General features: G+C 39.5%; 1 long non-coding RNA gene across 1 annotated transcript in view; it reads left to right on the top strand.

The window, feature by feature from the left end:
* Positions 1-2,958: 2,958 nt before the first annotated feature.
* The window catches only part of LOC134287597 (uncharacterized), a 96,129-nt gene continuing 83,408 nt past the window's right edge, over positions 2,959-15,679 (top strand). The window contains exons 1-2 of the long non-coding RNA XR_009997395.1: positions 2,959-3,960; positions 11,720-12,139. This is a non-coding gene — a long non-coding RNA (uncharacterized LOC134287597). The remainder of the gene's footprint in view (positions 3,961-11,719; positions 12,140-15,679) is intronic.

Below are 15,679 nucleotides of genomic sequence, written 5' to 3'. Positions count from 1 at the left end.
CTTTACCCGCCCCAATATCTCCTAAAAATCCCCAATGTCCCTTAAGAATCCCCAACTTCTCCTAAAATGTCCAACTTGTTGATTAGATTCCCCAAAGGTATCATTTCCCGAGGATCGCCATGATTCCTAAGTTCCCTTTACCCGCCCCAATATCTCCTAAAAATTCCCAATGTTCCTTAAAAATCCTCAATATCTCCTAAAATGTCCAACTTGTTGATTAGATTCCCCAAAGGTATCATTTCCCGAGGACCGCCATGATTCCTAAGTTCCCTTCACCCTACCCAATATCTCCTAAAAATCCTCAATGTTCCTTAAAAATCCCCAACTTCTCCTAAAATGTCCAACTTGTTGATTAGATTCCCCAAAGGTATCATTTCCCAAGGACCTCCATGGTTTCAAAGTTCCCTTTATCCTCCCCAATATCTCCTAAAAATCCCCAATGTTCCTTAAAAATCCCCAATATCTCCTAAAAAGTCCAACTTGTTGATTAGATTCCCCAAAGGTATCATTTCCCGAGGACCGCCATGATTCCTAAGTTCCCTTTACCCGCCCCAATATCTCCTAAAAATCCCCAATGTTCCTTAAAAATCCTCAATATCTCCTAAAATGTCCAACTTGTTGATTAGATTCCCCAAAGGTATCATTTCCCGAGGACCGCCATGGTTTCAAAGTTCCCTTTATCCTCCCCAATATCTCCTAAAAATCCCCAATGTTCCTTAAAAATCCCCAATATCTCCTAAAATGTCCAACTTGTTGATTAGATTCCCCAAAGGTATCATTTCCCAAGGACCTCCATGGTTTCAAAGTTCCCTTTATCCTCCCCAATATCTCCTAAAAATCCCCAATGTTCCTTAAAAATCCCCAATATCTCCTAAAAAGTCCAACTTGTTGATTAGATTCCCCAAATGTATCATTTCCCGAGGACCGCCATGATTCCTAAGTTCCCTTTACCCGCCCCAATATCTCCTAAAAATCCCCAATGTTCCTTAAAAATCCTCAATATCTCCTAAAATGTCCAACTTGTTGATTAGATTCCCCAAAGGTATCATTTCCCGAGGACCGCCATGGTTTCAAAGTTCCCTTTATCCTCCCCAATATCTCCTAAAAATCCCCAATGTTCCTTAAAAATCCTCAATATCTCCTAAAATGTCCAACTTGTTGATTAGATTCCCCAAAGGTATCATTTCCCGAGGACCGCCATGGTTCCTAAGTTCCCTTCACCCTACCCAATATCTCCTAAAAATCCCCAATGTCCCTTAAGAATCCCCAACTTCTCCTAAAATGTCCAACTTGTTGATTAGATTCCCCAAAGGTATCATTTCCCGAGGACCGCCATGATTCCTAAAATCCCTTTACCCGCCCCAATATCTCCTAAAAATCCCCAATGTCCCTTAAGAATCCCCAACTTCTCCTAAAATGTCCAACTTGTTGATTAGATTCCCCAAAGGTATCATTTCCCGAGGACCGCCATGATTCCTAAGTTCCCTTTACCCGCCCCAATATCTCCTAAAAATCCCCAATGTTCCTTAAAAATCCTCAATATCTCCTAAAATGTCCAACTTGTTGATTAGATTCCCCAAAGGTATCATTTCCCGAGGACCGCCATGATTCCTAAGTTCCCTTTACCCGCCCCAATATCTCCTAAAAATCCCCAATGTTCCTTAAAAATCCTCAATATCTCCTAAAATGTCCAACTTGTTGATTAGATTCCCCAAAGGTATCATTTCCCGAGGACCGCCATGATTCCTAAGTTCCCTTCACCCTACCCAATATCTCCTAAAAATCCTCAATGTTCCTTAAAAATCCCCAACTTCTCCTAAAATGTCCAACTTGTTGATTAGATTCCCCAAAGGTATCATTTCCCGAGGATCGCCACGATTCCTAAGTTCCCTTTACCCGCCCCAATATCTCCTAAAAATCCTCAATGTTCCTTAAAAATCCCCAACTTCTCCTAAAATGTCCAACTTGTTGATTAGATTCCCCAAAGGTATCATTTCCCAAGGACCTCCATGGTTTCAAAGTTCCCTTTATCCTCCCCAATATCTCCTAAAAATCCCCAATGTTCCTTAAAAATCCCCAATATCTCCTAAAAAGTCCAGCTTGTTGATTAGATTCCCCAAAGGTATCATTTCCCGAGGACCGCCATGATTCCTAAGTTCCCTTCACCCTACCCAATATCTCCTAAAAATCCTCAATGTTCCTTAAAAATCCCCAACTTCTCCTAAAATGTCCAACTTGTTGATTAAATTCCCCAAAGTTATCATTTCTTAAGGATCCCCCATGATTGGTTCCAAAGGAATTTATTGCTGTATGTTTTACAACTGAGCTGAGAAACAGGATCTGTCCCAGTGGGAATGTTATACAAGAAATAAGAAGAATGATTATCCTTGCACATCATACAAAAAAAATGACTACAAAAGATAGAGTTTTGGTGTCAAAGAAACATTTTTAGGGAACAAGTTCGTGCATGTTTTGTAGAAGAACTTTTTTAACAAAAGCTTTATTTTCATATTCAAATCATCAAAAATGTCCAAAAAAGAGTCGATTTTTTCGACCAATTTTGCATTATTTTTCAATTTAAGGCCTTTTAAACTATTTTTACAAAGTTTACGTCCAAGAGACTAAGAAAGTAGAAGTAATTAGCTTTCAATTCGTGCGCTGAGAAAGTTTGTACGATTGATAGTTTAGTAGATATAGGACTTCAAAGATAACCAAAAATTAAAAACTTAAAATGTGATTAACTCACTTAGCAGTGATTTCCGACCCTATGTTCCATGGGAACTTTTTCATCTCTCATCAAGACCTATCAGCCCTGAAAATATCCAAAACCCGGAACCAAACACCCTGTATATATATATAGTTCTATATTATAGAACTAATCACATCATTTCTATAAATTTCGTTCCATTTTCCAAACCGTTTCAATCTCTATCTGCGTGCGACAACATCCTTAAACACCACCCATCCCAACCTCCAACAAAGACACGTGTCTCAGGAGAAAAGCTCAGCATACTCTCCCCGCCACCCACGACGACATTCTCCAGACTCGATGAACGAGCATCCTTCCGAGAGCAGACATTCATCGATTTTCATCACTACTCTCTCGTGATTGCTCTCGCATTGGACATCGCGTCACACAGCAGCTTTACGCCGTCGTCACTGCGAAACCTCCAGCTAGTAACTGAGAGCTTTACTAGCGGCCAGTAGTGTTCGAGCCGTCGTCCGAGTGTGTAACGCCTGCGATCGATCCCGAGGATAAAGGATTACTCTCTAGGAGGACCCTGCTATTTGGGCCCCCTTCACCCACCCTCGCCCAGTTCACTGGGACACAGTGCCAGTAGTGATTACAACCGCCCACCGATCGGATCTCGTGTGGGGGGAAAGAGGACTAACATTACAAGTTGTGTGTGCGAGCGAAGACCACACGTGACCACAGGACAACGCGTCGTCGGACCGGTTCCGCTTTTGTGATAGTTGTAATCGAATACAATGAACCAACACGGTGGCATCGGTGGCGGAGGCGGTAAAAAAACGTCGATTCCTGCCCGAAATGGGTGGTGAACGGGTGTTTGTGCGCCGTGCGGTGGTGACTGAGAACAAAGGCCACCGCCGCCAGTAGCAGTGAGGGAGGGGCCGGGCTACATCGAAAAGGACATTCCCGTGTGCGGTGCGGTGCGACTGGTTTACACGGGGCAGTGAAGTGCATTTAATGATGGGCAGACTGGCCTGCGGTTAGTTGCTGCAAGATAACGCCAAGCAAGTGATTGATGTGGGTGATGGTGTGACCCGCAAAGTGGGAGCTTCGTGCTCTGCCGGAGTGTGCAGGTTCAAAGGAATTATTATAGATTTTTTTCTGGGAGGTGAAAGTGGCTGAGAAAAAGGGGCTGGAAAAAGTTTTACTCAGCTCTGTGGTTATCTTAATGGGGGATTGTGGAAAGTTGTGGTTAAGCCGTGAGAAGTGTAAGTTATGCTCGAAATAGTAACCTCCGGAAAGCGATGGAGTTTGGAAACTGTTGAATAGTTCTGCGTTAAACAGCTATGTATTCCAAATGCTGACTATTGTAAACTACTACACTTATGTTTCTTATTCCTGGCGAAGCGTTCAATCAAGCACAGTTCCTAAGTCTGTACAATTATTAACTGTCAGGGGTACCGTGGTCCTGGGCCACCACAAGAAAAAAAGAAGTAGTGCAAGAATCATCTCTCTTGATATAATTTTTATCATAAAAACTTCAAATTTCTACACTAAAACTTCCATTTAGGTAAACTATGTTTAGGTCCCTCTTTTTAGGTAACGTTACCTAAATGGAATTCAATTGTGTTCAGAATAGTTTGAGTACTTGAAATAAGCAATAAGGTTGGTTTACGGGAAAGAAATAGTGAGCGGAGTTAAGGGAAATTGGGAAGGGAGACGCCTCCTCAACAGAAAACTGCTGATAATTTTGATATGATGATAAGATAATAAGTGGTCGCAAAATAGTTTTTTTTGCGTGAAAATAATAATAAAACTATTGGCATACTATGGATTATTATTAAAGTCCAAGCTGAACCGGGCTACTTTGTATCTCTGAGGCTCAGTGGATCCCACTACACGAATTATTGTATCTTTCGATCGTGACATTCTAAAATAATGCTGTCTCCGACAAAAGTGTTCATTCAAATTACTCAAAAAACCCTAATCAATCCACCTAGCGGTGATGGGGCCTTTCTTGTGTCTACGAAAAACCCAATTCAACAAAACTCAAGTGATATGTTAATGAATTCCATTTCATATCATATCGTTTATTTGGTTTTTGATGTTTGAGCCTTAAACTCTCAAAATAGAGGAGCGGACCTGGTGTGATGGTTAGAACACTTGACTATCACGCCGAGGACCTGGGATTGAATCCCACTCCCGACAAACTCGCAAAATGCGAGTTCTTCCTTCGGAAGGGAAGTAAAACGTGGGTCTCGAGATGAACTAGCCTAGGGCTAAAAATCTCGTTAATACAGATAAAAAAAAACTCTTAAAATGAAGTCGCAATCTTGAATTTTGAGCCACCATCTTGGAAATCCTGGTCGTCATTTTGGACTACAGACTACTTCCTCATACCATACCATACCATACCATATATGTACCCATATTGAATGGTTTTAGAGCCTAAGACTCCATTAAACAGCCGCCATCTTGGATATTGGACCGCCATCTTGGTTAATCTGGTTGCTATATTTGGACTCCGGAAATCCTCCCTATACCAAATATACCCTCATTGAATGATTTATTAGCCCAAAACACAATTGAATAGCTGCCATCTTGAGGTTTGGGACGCCATCTTAGAATTTAGATCACCATCTTGAATATTCTCGCTGCCATTTTCGGACTCTGGGCATATTTTCCATATTGTATATACACAATACTCCATTGCACGGTGACGTCATCATGAAATCGCTCTCTTTCTCTCCGACGGAAAATTAGAAAACAACAGGACCAACACCTGTCAAATTTGACAGGTACTGGTCCTGTTGTTTTCAAACTCTCTGAAAGAGCGAAAGAGATAGAATTTCGCCGTGAGGTGGTCTCTACCCATGTACTTCATGGTTCTAAGGCCTAAAACTCCATTGAACAACAGTGAATTAGCAGCCATCATCCTGGATTTTAGACTGCCATCTTGTATATTTGTTTTTTTTTTTCTTATTATTAACTACTTAACCTTATTTACAGCTCTTTTGTCCACTTGGGCAATACGTCAGCGATTCCGATTGGCAGCTGTACTTACACTTTTTGTGCAACGCCTAAATGTATTCTATAATTCTATTATCTATTATATCCATTATGATGCTTGCTTTGGCCAACTCAGAACCCCCACTCCACCCTCGTAGACTTTCGTTCAAACATTTTTTCCAAAATTTGTATGAAACGTAGAGTTTGGCCAGAACCCTCCCCTCGTCCCCCCCCAAAGAGTCTACGTAGTTTATGGACAGGCGCTTAGGGCTAGGTAAACTCAGAAGAGGGTCAGGTGTCAGCTGTTTTCGTGGGACGAGCAACTGACGAAAGATTGCATTGGCCAGGGCTGGGACCGAACACATGACCATCCGCTTATAAAGCGAACGTGTGACCATTGCGCCACGGGCCCCAGAAATCCCATCTTGTATGTTCTGGTCGCCATTTTTGGAGTCCAGACTTCTTTTCCATACAAGATATACCAAAATTGCGTTGTTTTGGGGGCTAAAACTCAATTGAACATCCACCATCTTGAATTTTGAGTCGCCATCTTAGACTTTGGACCGCCATCTTGGATATTCTGATTTGCCATTTCTTTCCCATACCAAATAAACTCATATCACATGGTTTAATAGCCTTACACATCATTACATAGCTTGCATCTTGATTTTTAGGTTTTAGGCTGCCATCTTGTATATTCTGATCGTCATTTTTGGACTCCGGACATCTTCCCCATACCAAATACACCCATATTACATGGTTTTAGAGCGGAAAACTCCATCAAACATCTTGAACTTTGAGCCTCCATTTTGAATTTTGAGCCGACATCGTGGAATTTCTGGCCTCCGGTGCTGATTTCCGCACAAAATCTGTCAACCTTGATAAAGGTTACAAAAATCGCCGTAGTTTGATGTGTCGCATGATGGGGCTTGGTTCAGTATTATATACGGCCAGTTTTACCGGTGCTGGTCCGGATCACTGAAATGGCCATAACTTCGGAACGCCTTGACCGATCCGGACCAATTTCAATGGCAAACAGTGTGGTAAAATTCCGGTTCGATTCGAGCTATAAATTTTAAAATCGGCCAATGGGAAGTGCCTTGAAATGAGTGAACTTGTTTTGCGCACAGACATACATACATATACACATACATACACACCAACAGACATCATCTCAATTCGTCGAACTAAGTTGATTGGTATCCCGAGCAAAGTCTGATAGCAAATTGAAAACTAATGTTGATGTTGAGATATTGCAAATTTTGATAACTCAGGTTGTTGTCGTTTTGGTCGTTTTAACGGTTAAAACATCAAAAATGAGAGCAGAAAAATGTTCCTGTGACAGCAAATTGAAAACAATTCTTGCTATCAATGATAGCAGATTCATAACTGTTTTTGTTATCAGCGCAAGAAAAATGAAAAATCGTTAATGTAGAGTTTCGCGGTTGATATCAAATCATTAATGCGATTGTATAATTGCACTAATGGTATATCCCTGTAATTAGCTAACATAGTTAACTAAAAGATTCAAAACTATTCTAGCACTAAATATTCACATTATTTTAAAATGACAACAAACTCAAAACAAATTTTAAAATCAAATTAAGTGAAGATAAACTGATATCAAAATGTGATATCAATTTGTTGCTGAATACAAATCGTGTTTTCGATTTGCTGTAATTTTGTTATTGGACTTTGCTCGGGATATGCAACTTGATCCTCCGAGTCTCTTTTCGAAAAATCGTTTATTTGAGTGAACATTTAGCCTTTACAGTACACTTAGTGTACAAGAAAGGCAAAAAACGAGTTTTACGATGTTAAAAATGGAAAGTGTGATGTGATTGAAAAAGAAGTGTTTTGTGAAATATGAGATTTTATTATTAAGTATTATTATAAGCTTTAGTAGGGAGATTTTCAGCCCCAGGCTGATTCATCTCCAGAAATATAAGATGTATGTTACAGTAAAATATTCAACTCAACAGGTACATTGATTACCGAGGAACAAATTTCTACTCTAAAGTAAGCATCATTTCAAATCATCAGCGTTGTATGAGAAGTCGAAAAAGTGTCTCTCTACTGTAGTTGTTCTTTCCTTCACGAGAAGCGTTTCTGAGAACCCCTGGCAGTCCCATTAGAGCCTTTGAAACGCTTTGAGAGCCACTGAAGCACCCTCTAAGTGCTGCTCTCTGCAACTCCCTGAAGGCCCTAAGACAACCCTAAGATCCCGATAAATACCCCTTAAACCTCCCGGTACTCCCAGTTACCCACAGGAGCCCCTAAAAACTCTTGAACCTTCTGAAATACACATTAGACCCCTTAAAGCGCCCCTGAGATCCTCTGGAACTTCTCTGGAACCCTCTGAGGCCAATTGAAACGTTTCTGAGGCCCCTGTAATCTCTCTATGAACCCCTGAAACGCTTCTGAGACCTCCTCAAGTAACCATGAGAGCCCTGGTGCTCCTGAGACCCCATAAATTTCCTGGAACACTTCTGCAACCTTTCTTTGCTATTCTTATGAACTCCTCCTGGCCGCCGGTGCTAAAGTTAAAAAAAAAAGTTACCGTTATTATCACGGAATATGATTGAATCGCCAACTAAACTTCAAATCTCATGACACAACCCCCTGATACACCCCTGAAACCCCTTGGAGTTGGTACACCCTTTTTTGAGCTCGAATCGCGTGGATGTGACCTTTTTCAATTAAATAAATAGCTTTTGTATGAGCTTCTATCTGAAAATGTTTTCCTTGGTATTTGTTCTGAAATATTCTTCACCTTACTTTTGAAAATGGCGTATGATAAAACATAATTTCTTCTTCAAAAAATTATAACTTGAAAACGGTTTGTTGGATTGATATGACGTTTTCAAAGATGTTTCAGGATATTTGAAGGACTTTAAAAAAACACACACACTGAAGCGAGCCTGTACTCAAAGGAGGGTTTATGGGGATTAAACTCGTCTGAGAGTAATAACCATCGCATATCTATTTTAGATAATATATAATTTCAATTTTCCGAAAACCCTTAGATTTTTTATTATTCTTCTGTAGGAAGCTGACTGCTAGTCTCAAAAATTGGCGAGTATCTCTAGTAAAATAATTCTCTCTATTTTTTCTCAATTTTTTTACTCATCGATTTTTAAAACTATCAACTGAACAATTTTTTGAGATTTTTTATATTAAAAATAGATTCTGCATACAATGAAAAAAACTGTACAGTTTTTCTCCTACATCCAACCATGCTTGAGCTGCAGCAATTTCAAAACTTGAAAAAAAAATGAAAAAATTGGACCTTGTTAAATGTTATTTGAGACATTTTGGAAATTTACATAATTGATCATTTTTAAATTAAATTGGGGAAATAACAGGAACATTCGTCTCTAATAACATTTCACAAAGTTTTATACATTTTTCTGTTTTTTTTTTTTTTATTTAAATCGTAAGTTGAATCCATTTTTTATATAAAAAATCTTGCTTGTTTTGGAAATCGAAAATTCGAGCAGACCTTGTTTGAAGGATTTGACTGTCCTGTGCTACTTAGCAAATGTTGAGGTGTGTGGTTTGCTTTTTCTTTCAAAAAATAAAAACTAATAGTGTTCTCGGTGTATTTTTTTTTCTAAAAGTCCTTCAAATATTTTCGAACGTCTTCGAATACATCATCAATAAAACGAACCGAATACATAAAAATGTAACAAACACGTACAAGCGACACATCAAACTGCGGCATTTTCGATTACCTGATGAACAGTTAACAAAAAAAAAAACAGTCCCATACCATATCTGAACCGGTAGTGTTCCGGATCCGGTTCCAGATATCCCGCTGGAAGTGGACAAATATAAAAATTATCCAAACCTATGCATGCCACACATCAAATTGCGGCAATTTGGATAACCTTATGAACAGTTAGCAAGAAAACAGTTTCAGACCATATGTGAATCGGTAATGTTCCGGAACCGGTTCCGGATGTCCCGCCAGAAGTGACCAAATATAAAATTGAACCAAATCCATGCATGCGACATATCAAAGCACGACTTTTTTGATAACCTAATGAATGGCTGGCATAAAAAAAGACTGAGATCATATCTGGACCGGTAGTGTTCTGTAACCGGTGCCGGATGTCCCGCTACAAGTGGCCAAAGCTAAAAGTGATCAAACCCCATGCATGCGGCACATCAAACTGCGACATTGTCGATAACCTGATGAACAGTTAGCATGAAAATAGCCTCAGACCATATCTGAACCGGTAGTGTTCCGGAACCGGTTCCGGTTGTCTCACTGGAAGTGACTGTATATAAAAGTGAATAAAACTTATGCATGCGGCACATCAAATCACGGCTTTTCCAACAATTTGATGACCGGTTATCAAGGAACTAGGCTAAGACCACATTAGGAACTGCCAATAGTGCCAAAACTAGCTCCAGGTTTCCCTCCAGCGGCTAAATATAAAATTGAATCAATTCCATGCATCTCTTGTAAACCTTATAAAAGTTAGCAAGCAAATAGGCTAAGATTATTTAAGAGACTACCGGCAGTGTTGCGCAACCAGTTCCGGACCGGAAGTGAAATCAAACCCATGCATGCGATACTTCACATCACGGCTTATTAGGTAACACGATGAACAGTTGCAAGAAAATAGACGCAAGCCATAGCAGTGTGTTACGGAACCGATTCCGGGTGCCCCGCCAGATATGGTCAAATCTAAAAAATAATTCATACATGCGACATATCAATAACTTATTCAGTAACATGATAAACGGTAAGCCAGAAAATAATCTCAGACCATATTTGGGAGAACCGGTAGTGTTCCAGAAATGGTGACGAGACGAGTAACCCGCTGGAAGTGGTAAAATATAGAAGGGAAGCAAACTATAGCGGCGGTTTTGATAATCTGATGAATGGCCGACAAGAAAATAGCCTCAGGCAAAATCTAGAACTTTTAATGGTATTTCGGAAATGGATGCGGGTGTTCCAACGGAAGTGATTCTTAGGTAGCCCGATCAACAGTTGACAAGAACTTAGTCTCAGACCATATTTGAGACAACCGGAATCGGTTCCAGGTGTCCCGCCAGAAGTGGTCAGACGTAAAATTGATAAAAACTTATGCAAGCTGCACATCAAATAGCGGCATTATAAAAGTGAACAAAGTGGGACGGGGAAGATATCCGGAGTTGAAAATGGCGACCAGAATACCCAAGATGGTGGTCTATAATCCAAGATTGTGGTTTGAAATTCAAGAGTGCGCTTTTTTTTAATAAGACTTAAAAATCATAAGCCAGATAAACGATATGATTTATGGTGCTATAAAGTGGATGAAAGTGCGATATTAATCAACATGTCATTTGATTTATGTTAAAATGGGTTTTCGAAGCCTTTCATCACCACTTAGATTAATTGGGTTTTTTATACATTATTCTGTTAAATATAACATTCAGATAACGACATGAAAAAAGACAACTGTTTGAATCTTTGGTGATCGCAGTTTCTACAAAGTCCATAGGCGCAACCTTTACAGATGTTTGTATTTTACGCTAACATTGTTATGAGCCGTTGGTAAAGATTCGAAGTACATGAGGCCGTTCTACCTCGAAGATATCTCCATCCATCGTAAAACTTTTTCCCACAAAATCCTTGTTGACCAAATCAGACAGAAATTCCAAAAAAAAAACCAAAGATATCACAAAAACTAAGCAAAAAGAGAGATAAAGTTGTGAAGGACAGATCCGGTTAGAATGCCGTTTTGAATACAGTTTATTCCGCAGAACCTTGTTCTGTAGCTTGTTTGGTTAATGCGCCAGATTAGCGATAGGGCGTCGTGGTTTTGAATTCCAGCAGAACCATGTGGTAGTTCTTCACAAATGTATGTCTCAATTTGTCAATTAAACACACATTACTTTCAAATTCTTCAAGTTTTACCTTCACCATTATTACCTTTCGGAGGTTATTCTTTTGAGCATAACTGTAAAACATAGTCTTCATCGTGTGAATTATTTCAACAGATTATTTTATTTTATCCTCAAAAGTGTAGTGAGTGTCTGAATACAAACCGAAATACCATTAAAGAAAGTTAAAACTATAATTGCGGCACAAGATTTTACAGCAGTGATAATTCATCAACGAAACACACAGTCAAGCAATCGGAAATCTCAGTCCGTCAGTACCCAGTGCTAAAAATTCAATCCTACCAAAAGTGAAAGAGTTAGAAGCCTCGAAAAAAGGATAAGCTTCAGGAAACCCAAATCAGCGGGCGCTATCTTCCTGCCAACCATAAAGAGGACGGCATAATCAGCGGTCATTTGGTTACCAGCCAACTTGTAGTGCTAGGCAGTGAGCGGTTGCCGGTTCGCGTCGGAGAAGTTGGAGCTACAGTTCCAAAAATAAAACCGTCAACTACCTAAGCCTCGAGTGGACGGATAGCGCGCATCAAATGCGTTTGGAAACAGGTTGGTCCCTTTCTATACAGCAATAAATAATTTATTCTTTAATTATAACGAAAATATACCGCCACGTTGAATTTCTGCTGAAACCGAAATCGTGGAGGGACAGACGTTCTCAACTGTCTCTGTAAAAAAGTACTCTCGTTTGCATGGGCGTAGCCAGAGGGGGGCAGGGGGGGGCCGTGACCCCCCTCCTCCTGGTCGCCAGATATATTTTTTAATATCGAGCCAACTCAATGATTATCCAAAGATTTTTCCGAGTTCCAGAAAAAAATATCTCAAAAATTTAGTATTTTATTTTTTTTAATTAAGGTTTTTATCCACAATTATCAAACCTTTTTTACTCTAGAACCACAAGAAATTTCGCCAAATATTTTTCCAAGTGAACCACTTCAATCTTATCTTAGATTTTTTTACCAAATAGCAAGCTGGGTTGAATGATTAAATTATGTGATGTCTATTTTATGGAATACAAAAACAGCATGCCAAATTTTCAATTGTTTTAATTTAAACGTCACCTGGGATTTCCTTACGAATACTTTCAAGGACACCTTCAGAAATTCCTTAGGCATTTATTCAGGAACTTTTTCAGGGATTCTTTCATAATTTCCACAACGGACTTCTCCAGGAGTTTCTTCTTAAAAAAATTCTTCCATGGGCACCTTGCAGGGTACCGATAGTGATTGTTTTAGGATTTGTTCCAAGAAATGCACCAAGAATTGCTCTCACGATTTCTTCAGATTTTTTTACAGATACTTCTGCAAGGATGCATCGACGTATTCCTCCAGGATTTTTTCCATAGCTTCTTCCAGTGATTCCATCATAGATTGCTCCAGAAAATTTTTCATGAATTCATTTTTTGGTACCACCAAATGTTTCTCCGGGAATTTATCCTGGGATATCTATTGAGGTTTTATCAGAGATAAGCTAAAAAATAATCCAGAAGTTTCTTAAAACATTGTACAAAACAATCTTTTTTGAGTGCATGCCAATATTCCAACAATAATCCGACCAAAAATTATTGCAGACATGGATTCCTCCATATTTTTTCCACAGAAGTTTTTCTAGGAATTTTTCTAGGAATTGCATCCGGGATTCCTCCTGGGGTTTCTTCAGGAGTTCCTACAGGGATTCCTCAAAGAGTCCCTCCAATGAATCTTCTTAGAATTCCTTCAGAATTTCCCCAAGGATTCCATCTGCAATTTCTTCAGGAATTCTTCCTGGGATTCCTACAGGAATTTCTCAAGGGATTCCTCCACGATTTTCTACAGAGATTCCTCCAGGAGTTTTTTTCAGAAATTCCTCCGTTAATCTCTACAGGCATTTATCTAAGACTTTCTGCAGGGCTTAACTCGGGAAGTCCTACTGCGATTCTTTTTGGAACAACTTATTTTGAAAATTCCAAAAAAGATTCTCCAAGGAACTCTTTTTAAGCTTCATTTAGGAATTCCTCCTTGTATTCTTTAAGGAACTCTTCCAGGAAATAATCCAGTATTTTCTCCAGGAATTCCTGCTCTTCTAAGGATTCCTCCAGTATTTCTCCAAGAATGTCATCTGCTATTTCTTCATGAATTATTCCTGGTATTTCTCTACGATTTTTTAAAAGATACATCCAAAAATTTCTTCGAAAATTCCTCTAATTTTAAGATTTTTCCCAGGGATTTCTCTGAGAATTCCTGCAGGGGTTTCTCTAAAAATCCCTCCAGGAATTCATCTAGCGGTTCCTTCAGAAACTCCGCCAGAAAATCCTTTACAGATTTTTCCAGGAGTTCCTCTGGAGAATCCTTTAGGCGTTTTTCTAAGATATCCTCCAGGGATCCATCCAAGAATTCCTACAAGATTTTTTTTTTTCAAAGATTCCTGCAAGAAATCCTCCAGGTTTCCTCAATGCATTCCTTCAGGACTTCCTCCAGGCATTCCTCCAGGCATTCCTCCAGAGATTCCTCTCGTAATTGTTTCCGGGATTCTTCCAAGAATTCCACCAGGAATTATTACAAAAAATTACCCAGAAAATCTTCAAGGGATTCCTCCAGGTATTTTTCCAAAGATTCCTACAGGGATTCATCCAAAGATTTCTCCGGGAATTACTTCAGGGAATCCTCCAAGAATTTCACCAGGAATTCTCCTAAGCATTCTTCCTGGAAATTTTCCAAGCATTCTTCCAGGGATTCCTCCTTAGATTCTTGTAGAGATTTCACCAGGATTTTTTCAGCGATTCTTCCAGGAATTCCACCAGATATTCCTCCAGGGTTTCTCCTGGGATTGCTTCAGGAATTTTTCCTGAGATTCCTTAAGTTATCCACGCAGGCATTCAGCTAGGATTTCATCCAAGATTTTCTCCAGGAATTTATTCAGAGATTATTTCAATAATTCTTCCAGGATTGACTCTAGGAATAGCTTCTAGATTTTCCAGGAATTGCTGCATGCATTTCTCTAGGAATTCTACTAAAAATTTCTCCTGCAAGTTCTTCGCGGATTTTCCAGGGATTTCTCCACTAATTTCTCCAAGAATTCCCCCAGAGATTCCTTCAGAAATTCATTCGAGGATTTTTCCAGAAATTTCTCTAGAAATTCATCCAGGAATTTCTCAGGGGATTTTTTCAGAAATTTCTCCTGGAGTTCCTCTAGAGTTTTCCTCAAAAATTCATTCAGTAATTGTTGCAAGAATTTCTTCAAAGATTCCTCCAGGAATTTCTTTAAGGATTCCTGCAGCATTGCAGCAATTCTCAAAGGAAAACCTCCAGGAATTTATCCAGGAACACCTCCAGGAAATTCTCCTGAAATTACCTCAAGCATTTCTTCTGGAGTTCGTCCAGTAATTTCTCAAGGAATTGATCCAGATATTGCTCCTGGACAACCTTCAGAAAACATGTTAGCAATTTCTCCAGGATTTTTTTTTCTAGAAATTCTTCCAGGAAATTTTACATTCACAGGAATACCCTCAGGAATTTTTCAGGCATTTTTAGTGAATTTCTCCTGAGATTCCTTCATGAATCGCTTCAGGGATTCCTCCAGGGATTTCTCCGCGAATTTCTCCAGGAATTTTCCCAGGGATTCCTCCAGGAAATCCTCCAGAAGTTCCTCCAAGGATTCTTCCAGCAAATCCTATAAGGGTTTCTTCTGGAATTCTTCCAGGAAAATCTCCAGAAATACCTTCAGTAATTTTTCAGGGATTCCTCCAGGTATTCCCCCTGGAATTTCTCCAGAGATTCCTCCAGGCATTCCTCCAGGCATTTCTCCAGCATTTTATCCAGGAATTTCTCCAGGAACTCCCTCAGAAATTCCTCCAGGAATTATCCCAGGACATCCTTCATAAATTTTGTTAGGAATCCCTGTAGGGATTTCTCCGAGCATTTCTCCAGGAATTTCTATCAGATTCTATCAGGAATCCCTTCAGGAATTTCTCCAGAGATTTCTGCATTAATTTCTCCAGGGATTTTCCCATGGATTCCTCCAGGAGATCCTTCGAATATTCCTCCAGGAAATCCTCCAAAAAATCCTCCAAGGATTTTTCCCGGAAATTTTCTTCAGAATTTCTTCAGAAAT

This window comes from Aedes albopictus, chromosome 2 (assembly GCF_035046485.1).
Source record: "Aedes albopictus strain Foshan chromosome 2, AalbF5, whole genome shotgun sequence".
Taxonomy (NCBI): domain Eukaryota; kingdom Metazoa; phylum Arthropoda; class Insecta; order Diptera; family Culicidae; genus Aedes; species Aedes albopictus.
Note: the sequence above shows the minus strand (reverse complement) of the source record. Positions and strands in the feature narration are given on the sequence as shown.